At 48.2% G+C, this 16,157-nt stretch overlaps 1 protein-coding gene across 1 annotated transcript in view; it reads right to left on the minus strand.

Moving 5' to 3' along the window:
• Nucleotides 1-5,670: 5,670 nt before the first annotated feature.
• The window catches only part of LOC138843660 (serine/arginine repetitive matrix protein 1-like), a 42,708-nt gene continuing 32,221 nt past the window's right edge, over nucleotides 5,671-16,157 (minus strand). Inside the window, exons 5-8 of the mRNA XM_070048360.1 lie at nucleotides 10,429-10,672; nucleotides 10,008-10,247; nucleotides 8,562-9,188; nucleotides 5,671-7,772 (exon numbers count right to left, since the gene is read on the minus strand). The gene's annotated coding sequence lies outside the window, so the exon portion shown is untranslated. The remainder of the gene's footprint in view (nucleotides 7,773-8,561; nucleotides 9,189-10,007; nucleotides 10,248-10,428; nucleotides 10,673-16,157) is intronic.

Here is a 16,157-nt window from a genome sequence, read left to right on the forward strand (position 1 = left end):
CATCCAGGGTACCTGTTCAGCATCAAACTTGCTGGGAGCAGCCCCTTCAGCTCTGTCTTGGCACCGGTTCCAAATCCTCTTGTACATCCTGTCTTCCATTTGGGTGCCAGGCGTGCTGCCAGGCATTTCATATACACCCCATATTCAGTGTGGCTGCAAATTAACTCATCAACTCGCATCCTTCACAGAAAGCTGCAGATTGAATTCTCCAGGAAGCAGATCCTCATCAAAGGCAGACATTTGCACACAGGATGTTACAGGGTGTACTTCTGGGGTCAACGCCTGTGGAGCTGTTGAAAGCAGCAGGATCGCACATAGAGACCAACTCAGCTGCTGCGGGAACTCAGCTGTGCCTCACCCAGTCCAACAGGGAGCATAGACCGGGGATGACCCCACAGAGCCACCGCAGGTCCCGAGCACCCACAATGAGGTCACATCTAGATTGGCTGCTTCCATCCTCTTGAGGTAAGCAAGTCACACATCGGGGAAACCCCTCCAACCCATTGTTCGATGGCGGCGGAGGTAGCACCTTGGGGCAATGCACTCTGCCTAGCCTAAGTACAACCACTGGAGGGACAAGCAGCTGCCAGATGTTAGCTGTGTCACACCCAGCAGCTGCAGGAGTCAGCACTTCCATCCTGCAGCTGGATCTGAACAGGGCTCCAGCGGGTCCAGCCTGCTCAGCACGCCACCCTCTTTCTACACCGCCACGTTGCTCTGAGGCCTCTGTTCTATTTGTGCCTTCTTAACACGGAACCGTGCCTACCTAGTGTCTGGTTCATTCGTAAAATCATTCTGTTAGATTCCACTCGAACAACTGCCCGTTGGGCTCCTATAATATGCACAGCACTGCTGAGTTCTAGGGCAAAGAGAAGAACAAAAGAACAAAATCATGTTTAAAAAAATGCCTGGGAGCTCTTACCACGTGCTGGGTCCCATGCACCTCATTTAGTCATCTAACAGCCTCATCATTTAGTGTCTATTTTTACCCCCATCTGGCAGCTGTGGGGACTCAAGACTATAGGGGTTTACATGAGAAGTTCACAGAAGCCTTCCACGGAGAGGGAGTGGGGCAGACGGGGGAGGGAGAGCCACGTGGCAGATAATTCATTCCATGTTGCATTTGTTGTGTTTAAACAAACTGTGCAACACACACACACACACACACACACTCTCTCTCATCAAATGGGCAGCTGAATGTTCAAATCTGAAGTTCAGAAAAGTGAGGACTAGACAGGCTTTGGAGAATTATGAGAACGTAAACAGTCATTAAAACCATTGGGGCACAGGGCCAGCGCTGTGGCATAGCAGGTAAAGCCACTGCGTGTAGTGCCGGCATCCTATATGGATGCTGGTTCATGTCCTGGCTGCTCCACTTGCGGTCCAGCTCTGCTATGCCTGCTATGACCCACATGGAACACTTGGAAGAAGCTCCAGGCTCCTGGCTTCACATCACCCCAGCTCCAGCCATTGTGGCCAAATGGCGAGTGAACCAGCAGCTGGAAGACCTCTCTCTCTCTGTCCCTGTAAGTCTGCCTTTCAAATAAACAAATACATCTTTCAAAATAAACTATTGGGACAAATGTCAGTTCTCATCACCATAAGTGCTATCATTCTACCCGAGCACAGAAAGCAAGAGTGGGAGATGGAGCACAACTCCTTCACGCAACAGAAGGGCAGAGCACAGAGGCAGACAAAGGTCAGACGCGGAGGGAGCCACGGGGGTCAGAGAGGGAACGTAGTCTCAGTCTCTGACCCCCGGGGCCTGAGATAAGCCTGACGAGCCAGGAGCTGATCTGCGAAGTGAGAAGTGCTGGTGGACGTGTGAGCTGGGGCTGACCTGTCCCAGCGCTGCCACTTGGAAGTGCAGAGGGTCAGATGCAAGGACCCGGGGCTGGAGGAAAAGCAGAGCAGCTGCATGGTGGCGAGAACTTTGTTCAAGAAGTACAAGGAGAAAGCAGTGCACAATGGGAGCTGCAAGGGGCCCGGGACCTGGAGATCTGCTTACTTACCATCTCTTAGACAATTACCATACACCCGACACCAGGGAGGCAACTATTGAGCGAGATGCGGTCCCTGCCTCCCACAGCCTTATGGTCCCCGTGCTGGAGACAGAAACACAAATAGGCACAGTACAATGTGGCGAGAGTGTATAATCAAAGAAGCAAAGCATCTGTGTCCCTCAGATCTCCCCGTCTTTGCATGGAGGTCACAGCAGTGGATGGCTGAGCCCATCAACAGAGAGAGAGCAGAAATGGCACTGCGGCAGGGCCACGTGGAGCCTGGGCAGGATGGATGCCCTGTGTGTCTGGGTCCAGGAAGGCGGTGGATAGAAGTGACACTGAAAGCTAAGACTGAGCTGAATGCACAAAGGGTTTTGTTTACCACATCCAAGAACTTGAACTCTTCTTGTTGAGAGAGGCGGGAGCTTACTGCAAAGCTTTAAGTAGGCCAGGCGATCGCAACAAAGGTGATCTAGAAACTGGAGAGAACAGGACAGCAACTCAGGAGTGAAGAGGATGGGTCATGGGGGGCAGGTACTTGGCACTGCAGTTAAAGGATGCGTACATGTCACATAGGAGTGTCTCAGTTCAAGTCCCAGCTCGGCTTCCACCTCCAGCTTCCTGCTAATGCACACCCTGGGAGGTATGACTCAAGGAACTGGGTTCCCAACACCCATGTAGGGGACTTGGGCTGAGTTCCGGACTCCTGGTTTTGACTTGGTCCAGCCCTGGCTGTTGCAGGCATCCACCATGATGGCTGCCCTGGATTCTGCTCCTGGAACATCAGCCACTGTCACAACTCAAAAATGCACAGAAAGAAAGAAGAGGTGTGAGACCACCGTATTAATTCAGGCCACTGGTGATGGAGAAGTCACTGAAGCAGCAAGCATGGGTGTGAAGCGGAGGGGGAGACTGAGCAGAGAACTAAGGGAATCCACAGAACCGGAGTATTCCCACCAGGGAGGGTCAAGGACAAAGAGCAATCAAAGTCACTCCAGATTTCTGAGCTGGTGGCTGCACAGATGTGGTTAGCGTGAACTGAAGAACCTGTAACAGTGAAGCCTTTTTAGTTAAATGAGTTTGTTCTTGGGATGCCAGTGTGATGTCCAAGAACAAAGCCACACAAGCACCTGGTGCACTCTGGGGGTGGGATTTCAAGGCAGGTGTTCTGCTGATGGTGGTAAAAGTCAGGACAAAGAACCCAGAGGGAGGAGAAGGGGCTGAGCAGAGAATCCTGGAGAACACAGGTTCAAGGGGTTGAGGAGATACAGAAATGGTCTGGAATTGGGGTATAAGATGCCGGACCACCAAAATGGATGGAACCAGAGGACATGATGTCAAGTAACAGAAATCAGACACAAAGGCCAATTCTTTGTGTTCTCTCTCATGTGTGGAAATAACAAATGTTTACCTGAACGTGCAGCAGTGTTTACTACAGGCTGGGAAGGGTAAAACCAAGGGAGGTAGAAGGAGGTTGAATTATGGGTGTCCAAACAGGGAGACAAAAGGAGAAAGTTCTAGAATCCCACAGCAGAGTGACAGAATCCACAGCAACCCAGCACACATTTTATGCACAACTGCATGTACTGAAATACATACTCCATCCCATAAATGTGTCCAACTATGCTCATAAAATCATTGTAAGTGTCCAAGGAGATGGAAATTCTAACTACCCTGGTTTGATCAGAACACACTGGACACCAGTATCAAATCATCAGCGCACGAATAAATATGTGGAAGTCCAACTGCAGCCAATACCAGAAGATTCCAGAGACTTCGCTGTTCCGGAGAGTGACACGATTTTTAGGGCTTTGCTTTCTGACTTTCATGGTGGAGCAGAGTGGAAGGGCCTTGAAGAGAAGAGACTTACAAGCTCTGAGTAGAGAATCACAGCCATTGGCCGGCACCGCGGCTCCCTAGGCTAATCCTCCGCCTGCGGCGCCGGCACACCGGGTTCTAGTCCCAGTCGGGGTGCCAGATTTCATCCCTGTTGCCCTCTCTGCTATGGCCCGGGAGTGCAGTGGATGGTGTCCCAAGTGCTTGGGCCCTGCACCCCCACAGGAGACCAGGAGAAGCACCTGGCTCCTGGCTTCGGATCAGCGCGGTGCGACGGCCGCAGCGTGCCAGCTGTGGCGGCCACTGGAGGGTGAACCAACGGCAAAGGAAGACCTTTCTCTCTGTCTCTCTCACTGTCCACTCTGCCTGTCCCCCCCCAAAAAAAGAGAATCACAGCCATTGAACGTGTTTTACATATTTCTTAGCAGCAGTGCCAAGCACAGACGGGTTTTCTTTTTGTTGTAAAAACAATGTAACTGCATTTTGGGAAACAGAGGGGGTAACATGACTCACATTCCCACCACCTACACAACGCATGTTCTCTACTGCTGCAGCTGCCACACCGTGGACCAAGTAGCAGCCACAGCTTAAACGGGATCGTCTAACCTCTTATTTCAACACAATAATCCAAACATGAATTCATAGTAAGAGTTTCAAATGACAACTTTGGGATACCCCGAATCAACAGCCATGATCCTCATTTTTGTGAAATCAAAGAAGTGAATTATGGAACTGCAGCAAAATTATTAGGACAAACACAGATGTGACTCATTTTTCTCTTAGGAGACCCATGCTCTTCCAGTTGTCACTCTTTAAACTGCATTCCTCAACCATATGACATTAGGGATATTTTAAGTTGTTTGGAATACAAACTTAGCTCTAGAGTTATCGAGTACGAGATGACACTGGATCAATCTCTACCTTCCCACTCTACCCTACTCCTCTCACCACAATTTGGACTCCATTTAAAAATATCTATTTACTTATTTGAAAGTCAGAGTTGCAGAGATAGAGAAATATACATATAGAGAGACAGAGAGAGACTGCATCTGCTGGTTCACTCTGCAGATGGCAGCCATGGGCAGGCCTGAGCCGGGCCTAGGCCAGATGCTTCTTCCAGGCCTCCCACGTGGGTGGCTGCGGCCCAAGCACTTGGATCAGCTTTCATGCTTTCCCCAGCCCACTAGCAGGGAGCAGAGTCCGAAGTCTAAGAGCTGGGACTTGAACCTCGTACTCCAGTATTGAGTGTTCCAAACGGAGTCCCAGCTTCTCCACCAAATGCCTACCCCTAGGGCTTCCTTTTAGAAGACAGTCACTATTTATAGATATTCTATGTCATTTTAGCCCAGATACAAAATCAGAAAATTTCATTTGGGTTCTCATTTCTCCACCTGATGCCAAAGGCCAGCTCTTAGCTTTCCCTGTGCTGGAAAAGATGTAAGCCTGCCTTAAACGTCTGACTGATTCAGTGGTGACTTAGTGATTGCTTCCTTCACCCCACTGCTGAAGCCCTGAACTCTGCTTTGGGAAGAATGAATCCAATGACACAAGTAGAAACAAAATTCACAAAAATGAAAACACACACTTAGGAATGTTGAACCTGTGTCTTTAATGGTCAGTGCTGTGTTATTAAGATTCCTTAGAAACATGATCATGATGTGTGATTGGAAGGACACTGGAAGTATTGCCTGAAACACTAAGAACTCAGCAAGCAATTATAAAAGCTATGTTGAATGCTTATGAGAAAATTCTAACATTAAATTTCAAGGATAGATGACCATAGATAAGGTATTGCAATGACCAAGGCACTTCGAAAAAGTCTGTGAATAAGTAGAATTGAAAATGATTTTATTTTGGTGTAAAAATAACTGAAATTGAGTCCTACATGCGGTCTCCAGAAAGTTCATGGGGAATGTGTATTAGGAGAGACTGCCTCGCGTGGACGACGACCCACCCGCGCTCATGGGGGGCCCGAGCGGCCGGGTGGTGGGAAGTGTCACAGCCCCGCTCTGGTTTCCCCAGCGTTGTTCCCCAACACTGGTTCACAGCAAGAAGAAAACCCACCTGTGCTCAGCACTGCCGCGAGACACGGGCGGCACATTCCACACCAGCAGTGCGTGCAGGGGTAAGCGATCCGCCGTGTCCTCTGCGAGGCCTTGGGCCGGTCCACCGCCCCCTGCACCTGCCCGTGCTGCAGCTGCCGAGCCTGGGCCTGCAAACCCCACTCCCAGCTGCAGATTGTCTCCTTCCTGCCTGCCTGGAGGTGACGCTCGTGGCCCAACACCACCACGGCCCTCTCGGTCTCACCTGATTCCTGGTATATCCTCCTCCACCCAGCGGACAGCTCCCGGTCCTTAAGCCGCTCTCCTTTCTGGGATAAACTGATGCGGATTCTTATCCTGTTTGCTCATCTCAATTCCGCACCACTGACTGCCCCCCCCCACCCCCACACACACTTGCATTATACTGTAAGACCATCTAACCTCATAGGTGGATTAAGACAATCTCTTTAGGAGGTATCACTGACAGCTAGTTATGGGAGCGATTGACAGTTGTCTATCCCATGTTCATCTTCACTGAATCAATCAAAATTTTTCAATATGACAACTCTCATTGGCTGGAGACAACTTATCTCAGCCTCCCTCATTAAGAGATGTGACCCATAAGGAATATGCAGTGGTCATGGGCAAGTTCCCATGCATATTCTTTAAAAAAAAAGCCAACTCATCTGTGTGCTTTTCTTCCCTCTTCCTGTCTTTTAGCTGACATATGATGGTCGGAGCTTCAGCAATCATTCTACAACCATGAGGAAACCTCTATCTTTTAAAAATTGTCAGGCAATTATTACTAACCATTTCGCAGTTCCTAATAGACACACGACTTCATTCATCCACTACTAAGTATTTGCTTACCGTCTATTCTGAGCTCAGCATTATGTTAGGTGTGTGAGTAAAATATAGATAGAAATCTTCTATCTGTCTCCTTCTGCCTTTCAAATAAATATAAAGTCCCCCATAGTGCACTTGGGGGCTGTCAACTGAACTCTGCACACCATCAGTGGCACTGGCCTCTCACCGTTACGTAGCATCCAGGTTTACCTGTAAGGCTGCTGTTGTCACAGTTTGCCAGACCATGTCCTAACCAGAATCCACTTGTCTACGATCACAGTTCAGAAGACAACTCTGGCTATTCAAGTCACTTGGTGCCCAGAGGCAAGGCTTCATCAGCTGTGCACCACCAATGTAAGAAAGAAAAGAAAAAACTGAATGAAGTAAGGACTAATAGGTTTCTGTTTCCCCCTTTTGTCTCGGGTACAGATCCTAACAAGTCTCTGAGCCTGCAGGAACTGACCCCCTCGGTCCCGTCTTGTCCCGTGACTCACTTCCTGTCTCTGCAGGTCTTTAACAGCATTAGGTTGTGTATCTCCGATTTCCTCCGCAGCCACTTAGTGCTTCAGAATGAAGCTCATCTTTCAGTAACCCAATGCCTCCGTCAAGGCCTGCCCCTGCATCAGCACTCGCAGCCTGATTTGATTTTGACAACCTGCCTTGGTTTTGTAAAACCTGGTACTATTTAACAAACATCCCAGGCTGCAGGTTGGGCTTGGCAGACACCGAATGTGCACCACGTGTGCAAGAAAGCGCTTTGGAAAGCCCCCTGGGAGGCGGGAGAGTAGCGATTTGTATTAATTTCTGCTCCAAGGACTTCCTGCTCTTGTACCTGCCTTGTTTGTCTTCCCCCTCCCAACCCCCCAGCCTCGAAGTGGCTGGAAAAGATGACTCCAAGGACCCTCGATCCAAACATCTTCACCAGCAAGAGTGCTCATTTAGGGCCAGGCATTCTCTCCAGGTGCCCCCATGAAAACTGTAGCAGGAAGTGTTTCCGTCTTCGGCTACGACTACCAGCTTCAGTGTTAGGTGTGATGGAAAAATCCTATACAAAGCACATAAAGGCAATCTTATGTAAGTTTGGACACTGCATATTCTTACTTAAGACCACATAACAAATGAGAAGCTAAGTATGCTATTGTAATTGAAGCCCACACCAGCTCTGAGACGTGAATGCACCACTTTCTACCAGGAAGATTAGAGGCTGTTTCCAGCAAGGCAAAAAAGCCAGTTATTAAAGTTCTCCAGTTAAATAAAGCCTGTGTGTGTCACTGTGGCTGTGTGAGCAATCAGCACCTGCCCCTACACAGAGGCTGCGCACGGGGATTGCAGCAGCAGTGTGGGCAGGACCACGAGCAGAGCTCTGTTTACCCACCTAAGCTGCCATATTCTTGCCTTTCAAGGCTCCCATCTGCCCCAGGACGCCACAGATGAGATTCGAGGAACTTCAAATCACTTTTAAATGTTCTCGCAGCAAGACTACGTGGATGTGGGATGCAGACGGAGGGGTTCAAGTGTGCATTCTAACACTCGCTGGCTGTGGACACAAGCAGTGGGAGCAGCTCCATCATCCATGGAACAGGATGGATGCCCACGCGGGATTATCGAGGTACCCAGCAATAATATACAGAAAGTAGACATGAAGTGTGTAGGGGCAATATTGTCACCCATACAACAAATCCCCAGGTTTCTCCCAACACACACACAAGGCTCGCAGAAGGACAGAGAAAGAGAGAACGGTGCGATAGTCCTACACTGTTGGTTACCAGGCTTCTAGAACGCTTGTTTCTGCTCCTGCAACATGTCGCCACTCCGGGAATAATAAAGAACTTACCTACGCTGTGGGTGGCAGAGCAGGAGGCAGCCTCCATTCGCGGGGACATGGCGCCTTCAGTTCCCAAGCGAGGAGTGAGACATTTTCTTCCAGGGCAGGCAAGAGGGAGCCACAGGCCATCAGTCATCTCCTCCCCCCGCAAGGCTCAGCAGTCTGAGTCCACCTGGCTGAACACCTCCTGCAGTGTTTCTCAAGAGCTCTGGGAGCCAAGCCAAAGACCACACCGGAGGGGGCTCGGGGAAGACAACGCAGGTGGGCGTTCTCTCCCTCCTCCTCGCTTGCGCGTCCTTCTCCATGACGCCGCCTGTCTTCCCAAGGCAGAGAAGCACACACAAACAGCACAGGCAGCCTCTCCAATGCCTGCCGCTTCCCAGTAACGCTGAGGGTCCACGGTGCACACGGGGTGCGTCCCAGCCCCCTTCCACGTGGAGCCTCGCATCCCCTCTGCACCTGGGAGAGCTGCGTGCTCATGACTCCCAGCTGAGTCTCACCCAGCCATTGCCCTTGGTCAAAGGACGCTGCCTGGCTGTCCTAGGGCAGCCCCCAGCCAGGGAGGAGCGGAGACACAGGTGCCACGGCTCTGCATCATCTCGGTTTGTAGCGTAGTCACTCTCACATGTTACGTTCCTGAAAGCGTTGAAAAAGAGATGAGCTTTGCATCTGAGGACTGCTTATGGTCCTCACCTGTTTTCCTACTGGACTTGGTCTTCTGACTCTTTATTGAACTCTTTATGTAGTTGAGCCATTATGCCTTAGACTACAATATCAATTACAAATGCTTAAAAAAATCAAAAGTAAATTGGGGAGAAATAAAGTATAAAAAAGCAAAAGAGATGGTCATACCTAACAGATGGAAAAATCAGTCTCTTTCTTTAATATTCAACTTGCTTAAAGCACCCTGAAGTCAACAAGTTAACAAGTAAGGCTGCACTAACAAATAGTTTCAAAACAATGTCAGCCAGCGCCGTGGCTCACTAGGCTAATCCTCCGCCTGCGGCGCCGGCACACCTGGTTCTAGTCCTGGTTGGGACGCCAGATTCCGTCGCTCCTCTTCCAGGCCAGCTCTCTGCTGTGGCCAGGGAGTGCAGTGGAGGATGGCCCAAGTGCTTGGGCCCTGCACCCCATGGGAGACCAGGAGAAGCACCTGGCTCCTGCCATTGGATCAGTGCGGTGCGCCGGCCGCAGCACGCCAGCCGCAGCGGCCATTGGAGGGTGAACCAACGGCAAAGGAAGACCTTTCTCTCTGTCTCTCTCACTGTCCACTCTGCCTGTCAAAAAAAGAAAAGATGGTATCCCTGTTACCCATAGGACCCTGCCCAGCACCTACCTCCTTCCCCCAACCATCTAGGAATTACAGTGACGTCATAAAAAAGTCCAAGTCACACAGTTTAACCTTCCTCACTTTATAAAAGAACAATCACATCTGGGGAGGGTTCAGGGACCTACCTGAGGCCATTCAGAATTGTTGAGTGTTCCATGAAGGCCGGAGTAAAAACCACATAAATACACGCTCAGATACTTAGCTGCTCATGTGTATCTTGAGTGATGCAATTTCAGGCAGGACCGAAGCCAGTCCAGGCTTCCACTGCTCTGCAGGATGCGAGAGACCAGGCCAGGGCCAGCACTGGAAGCAATGACGGGACAGCTCCTAGGTGTTCAAGTGCTGAATTTCTGTGCTACTCCCATCTAGAAAGCAGAGGTGGATACAATTCCCAACTGAAACAACTCGGAATCCATCAGTAGGATAGGCTGAAAGACTGGCGGCAGAAATAACTATGGTGTGCGCATTGTTAGCCAACACGGAAAACAATAATAAACTGAGCAGTAGTGGGCAGCTTCACAGAGAGCAGTGTATTTTCAAACCCACCCTCTGCACCTGATGATGAACCCGCAGGTGAGCAGGCCCTCCTTGTTGCGGTCCTTCCTATCACTACTCTCTCCAAGAAGAGACGCAGACGGGGGAGGAGATCTCCAGGCCACACACCCGGCACGGGTAGGAACATGCAGCTCTTCCCACTCCAAGCTCTGGACACGTTTCCCTCTTCAAAGGCGCCTGGGGCCCACGGCGCATCAGTTGCATACTCTCCGCTCAAGTCATTCATCGCAAATGCCTATGGGAGGTAGGTAACGAGCAGAGTCAGACACAAGAAGCACTTGATGCATACAGGAGGGTCATCTTTCTGGCCAGGACAAGAGCACTCACTATCATAGACGCTTTAGGAGAACAGCCGAAGCGCCAAAGCTGAGGCTTCAGCGACTGTCTGATGTAAGCCACTGGGCTAGAAGGCATCTAGTGCGCATTCCCAGAACGTTTGTGCTCTCACACTTACTAAGTCCAGCTTTTGTTTCCTCTGACACAAAAATCACGCAAACTCCTCCCTTGAGAACTGTCCAGAACTAAGAGTCCCTTTCATGTGTCAAGTCGTAGGGATTTGAGATAAGGTAACTAAACAACGATTCCCTTCGAGTTCTCTGCAGGAAAGCAGAAGAATCTGACCATCTGTCATCTCTCTCATGATCCAGTAGCCTTGTGCCCCACCCCACCCCGTGAGCTTTCTCTGTTTTCACTGCCTGACCCAAGCCCGACCTATCAGAAGAGGCAGCCATGACATCTGCCTTGATCAGGGATTCTCCCAACCTCATAACCGTACAGGCCACTGAAGAAAACGAGTCCACAGGCAATCTAGCAAGGATTGTCACGTGCACCTGCACGTGTGTTGAGCTGGGTGATGCCTACACCAAAGAAGATCTGTGGCTGACGGATTCCACGTGGGAAATGGGGGCTTTGTGTTCCTGCTTGGTCTTCCTCTGCCTGGTTTTCTTGAGCCTGGAAGACATTTCCATCCTCCAAACTCTGCTTTACTAACACCCACAGAGAGGATCGAGCCTGAATTTGTTGATAGGATATACTCAGAGTTGAACAGGTCATGAGAGATACGGGGAAGCACATATGCGATTACCCCTGTGTGGGTCTCAGCTTGGTACCCATTTGATTTTTGTAAAGCTAACCTGCTTTAACTATTGCTATATGATCCCTAGGGTGTCCCTTTATGGCATAATATTGGGAGCTGATTTTTTCTTAGAGCAAAGTAGGAAATCTACATAAAGTGTTTTTTTTATTATTATTAACTTGAAAGGTGGAACAACAGAGAAAGAGAGTGTGGGGAGCAACTCGGACTAGACTAAGTTACTGGAATTAAGACTTATTCTATGCATCTGCTCTCCCACAATATGGCGCTGAGAAGGGAGAAACAGCTTCTATGCAGCTGCCTCTTGCCAACTTGAGTGATGACCTCCAGGAGCTGAACCTGCTCCTGATTGGAGGAGAGCAGCGTACTCGGCATGTGGATAGCAGAGTTGGGATTGGTGGAAGAGGACTATAAAGGAGGAGAGAGAAAACATGCACCAGGAACATCTAAGGGGAACATCTATCTGAAGGAACACCTGTGCAGCCCCCGAGAGAGCCGGCCGGCGGTGTGCCGCTCCCCTGCGAAGTGGGGAAAGTGGCTAGGGGGAACCGCCCTTCCACAGAGGTGGAAGGGACGGTAGCCAACCCGGGAAGAACCAGCAGCAAACCCGGGGAGGGCCGAGCAGACGAAAGAACAGCGCAGGGTCCTGTGTCGTTCCTCCACGAAGAGGGGGAGCGACAGAGAGAGGAGATGATCCATCTGCTAGTTTGCTCCCCAAAAGCTTGTAACAGCTGGGGCTGGGGCAGGCCGAAGCTAGGAGCCCAGAACTCAATCGGGGTGTCCCCTGTGGGTGGCAGAGACCCAAGGACTTCAACCGTCATCTGCTGCCTCGCAGAGTTTGCGCATTAGCAGGAAGCTGGGTGGAAAGCAGGGCAGAGACTGGAACCATGAACTTCAGCATGGGATGCGGGTGCCTTAACCTCTGCACCCAGGGCCTGCCGGGCGTGAGCTTTTCAGGCAGAGCATCAGCGCACTCCAGTCTGGAACACATAATTACTTTGCGCTGGCTGGAATCGAAGCTAATCCGGGACTGCGCTCACAGATGTAATTACAAATTACAACCTGCGTCTCATTGTTGCCTTGTGCTCAGAGATGCTCTTTGATGAGTTTCTTAAAGCAGTGACTCCTTACTCCTGTAATTTAAAGGAACTGTGAGAGAGAAAAGCAGTGTGGTGGCATTCGCAGGCAGTTTATGGTGGCTGATGGCACGGGTTGGAGCGTGAAGAAAATGTCTAACAGAATTAAAATATTTTCATAGGCACACACAAATATGTCCTCTTTATTCCTATGCATCTCATTTCCTTTTTTTTTTTCTTAAAATGAAGGAGAATGGAAATGATTTGCAGCAACTCCCAGATTCCTTTGTCAGGAGTATGACTGAACTTTGAAACTCAACGTTTCCTGAGTACAGCTTAAATTATTTCCATCTCACTCTTGATGACCAGTGTTTCTCGGAAGGACATTTATTTTCTGTGCTCCTGCACATTAGCCCGGGCTCTAAGACACCACCCAGATTTCCCCTGGGTCCTAAGCCTCTTCTAACCTAGAAAAATAGCATACTGTTTGTGAATTTGAAATTCACACTCATTTATGAAATTTTAAATAAAGCCAATTCTAGGTCCAGGTAACCTCACTTTATGAAATTCTGTATCATTTAGAAAATATTTATCTTCTTCTACTTTAGGTCCCTAAGCTGGTGTTTTCTCTGTGAATCCTATGATGCTGATGACTTTTTAAAAACCTTCCCCAGAGAGTTTGCTCTAACTAAAACTTTGTTTGCCGGGCTGGCATTGTGGCACAGAGGACAAGCTGGTGCCTGCGATGCGGGAATACTCCATCAGGGTGCCGGCTCAAACCCTGGCTGCTCTGCTTCTGATCCAGCTTCCCACGAAGGTACCTGAGAAGTCAGCAGAGGATGGCCCAAGTGCTTGGCTCCCTGCCACCCACGTGGGAGACCTGAATCTAGTTCCAGACTGCGGGCTTCTGCCTGGCCCAGCCTCAATTACTGTTGCCATTTGGGGGGTGAGTCAGTAGATGAAATCTCTCCTCCCCTCTTCCCGACTTGTCACTCTGCCTTTTCAAATAAATAAAATAAATCTTCTATATTAAAAAACAAAGAACACCTTCTTGTCACCTTCCTTGGTCCTTTTTGTTTCTTGGAGATTCACTTCGTCTCTACTTCGTCTCTGTGCTTTCCAGGCACAGAAATAAAGAACTTTATGCTGTGGTTTCCATCATGTTTTCTGAAATGCTTCCAAAAAATGGAGGCCATGATAGAAATGCATCAAGAACGTTCTCGCCCAGAAGAATGATTGGGAATTGTTCCTCACCCTTCACATTTTATCTCTGTTGTGACATTTTCCAGGATGCATGCTGTCCCCACCTTGGAATTCACTTTTCTCATTTGCATGAGCAAAGCCACCCCTATTTGACTAGAATTCAGCAGGGAGAGAAAACTGGACTTCAGGCTTCTAAATGCATTTGGAGTTGAGTAGGTAGAGTAGTAGGAGAGTGTTGTTAAACAGGCTCAAACTCCTCATTGCACGGTGGCTTTGGTGTGACACAAAGTGAGTGTGGACCCAGTTAGATGAACACAAATTTATTTTTATAGATATAAGGCAAAATTCATGTCTTCTGTTTCTTCTTGAGTGAACTTTGGTGGTTTGTATCTCTTTAGGAAACTGTTAATTTTGTATAAGTTTTTACATGGTACCTTTATTATCCTTTATATGTTGGTGCTGATGGAAACCAAAATTAAGGATAGACTCATTGAGTGCCGAAGAAACATAGTTTATTTCATCGAATCTGTAATGATGCTTCCTTGCTGATTTGTATCACTGGTCATCAGTATCTCTTTCTCTCTCTCCCCCTTCCTCCCTCTCTCTCTCTCTCCCCTGTTCAGTCTGGATAAGTCTTATCAATTGTATTGATGTTTTCAAAGAGCAAGCTTTTAGTTTGACTGAATTTCTCTATTATTTTTCTGCTTACTCTTTCATTAATTCTGTTCTTTTTTTCTTTTTAAAATTTATCTGAGAGGCAGTAAAAGAGAGAAAGAGACAGACAGTATGACAGACAGGGAGCCCATCAGCTGATTCACTCCCAAAATGCCTGCAACAGGCAGACTTGGGCTAGGGGCCTGAGCTAGCAGCTGGGAACACAATTCAGGTCTCCCGTGCAGGTGGAAGGAACTCAATCCATCAATCCACTGAGTCCTCCTGGGCCACCACTCAGGACCTGCACTGATGAGAAGCTGGGACGGGGGACCAAGCCGGGACCAGAACTCGGCATTCTGACGGCAGCTGCAGACTTCCTCATCTCTGGGCCAAATGCCCACCCCCTTACTCTCATTATTTCCTTTTCCTGCTTATTCTGAATCGTTTGCTCTGATTGTTACTAGCTTCGTAAGGTCACTGACGGGAGACAGATGTTCTTCTCTAATGTAAGCATTTTGTGCTATAAATTTCTCTTTAAACACTGCTTTTGGCAACTTTTCTAGCACTCAGACAGTATTATTATTTAAAATTATAGTGATAGCCTGATTTATTGCCCAAGTTTTCAAAATTTAAATTCATACTAGCAAGGTCTCAGGGATGAGAATTATAATTATAAAAGGTATTCTTTACAAAGTCATTTTCAGAGCTACATACTGAAATATCTGTAAATGAAGTGATAGCTTTATAAAAATCTGAATTTAATTATTTATTTATTAACTGAAAACATACTTGAAATTTTTTTTCAAGAGATCTCAAATGAAGAGTCCATTTATTATTTTTCTATATATCTATACATGTGGAAAAACAACTCAAACAGCCGGCATCTCATGTCTACATCCCTTACCTGTACACTGTAGACAGATAAATCATATAATAACACACAAAGAAACCAGTTCACACGCACTTCTCACAATCTGAGCAAAGTCATGACTGGTCTTCCTACGGCCGTGCCCTATAGAATACATCCTCTGTATGGCATCTGGAAGTCACCAACAATCGAGGGAGAGGTTAAACCAGCACTCACAGCTTAAGGCTGCCAGCGAATCTGCCCACATGCCCAGCTGGGGCCCGCAGTAGGTCAGCCCCTCTGCTTCTGAACTCTCACAGATCACTATTGCCCATGCAGGGGGCCCCTGGGAGCAGGGTGATCAGACCCGACCTCACTAATGAAGAGCGCACCCGTGCACACAAATGCAGGGCTGATATTGGCTCTCCAGCTCTGCAGATGCGGATCCTGACTCACTTGTAACATTAATATCTACCTTTTTAATATCCTGATTTTGAGATCTCTCTCTTTCAAATTAAAATCCATCAAAAAATACCATGATCTTATTAATACAAATGTAAGATTAAATGTATTAATAAAGTTTGAACTAGCAAAGTCCATGTCTATATCTAAATTGGATGAATAGCACCACAAGGGCGCCAGTTTTTTTTTTTAAATCAGTAAATTAACTTGTGATGTCGCAGGAGAACACGAACCAGTTTTACTATAGTTTTAAATTATTTGTTCTTATAGGAGATTCAACAGAATTTCCTTTTTAATCATTTAAAACCATAATTTGCCATTTTGGATTAAGGCTATGAAACAATTCCGTATTACTCCTGCAAAGAAATTTGATAACGCTGTTGAA

The sequence above is a fragment of the Oryctolagus cuniculus genome, chromosome 9 (assembly GCF_964237555.1).
Source record: "Oryctolagus cuniculus chromosome 9, mOryCun1.1, whole genome shotgun sequence".
Taxonomy (NCBI): Eukaryota; Metazoa; Chordata; class Mammalia; order Lagomorpha; family Leporidae; genus Oryctolagus; species Oryctolagus cuniculus.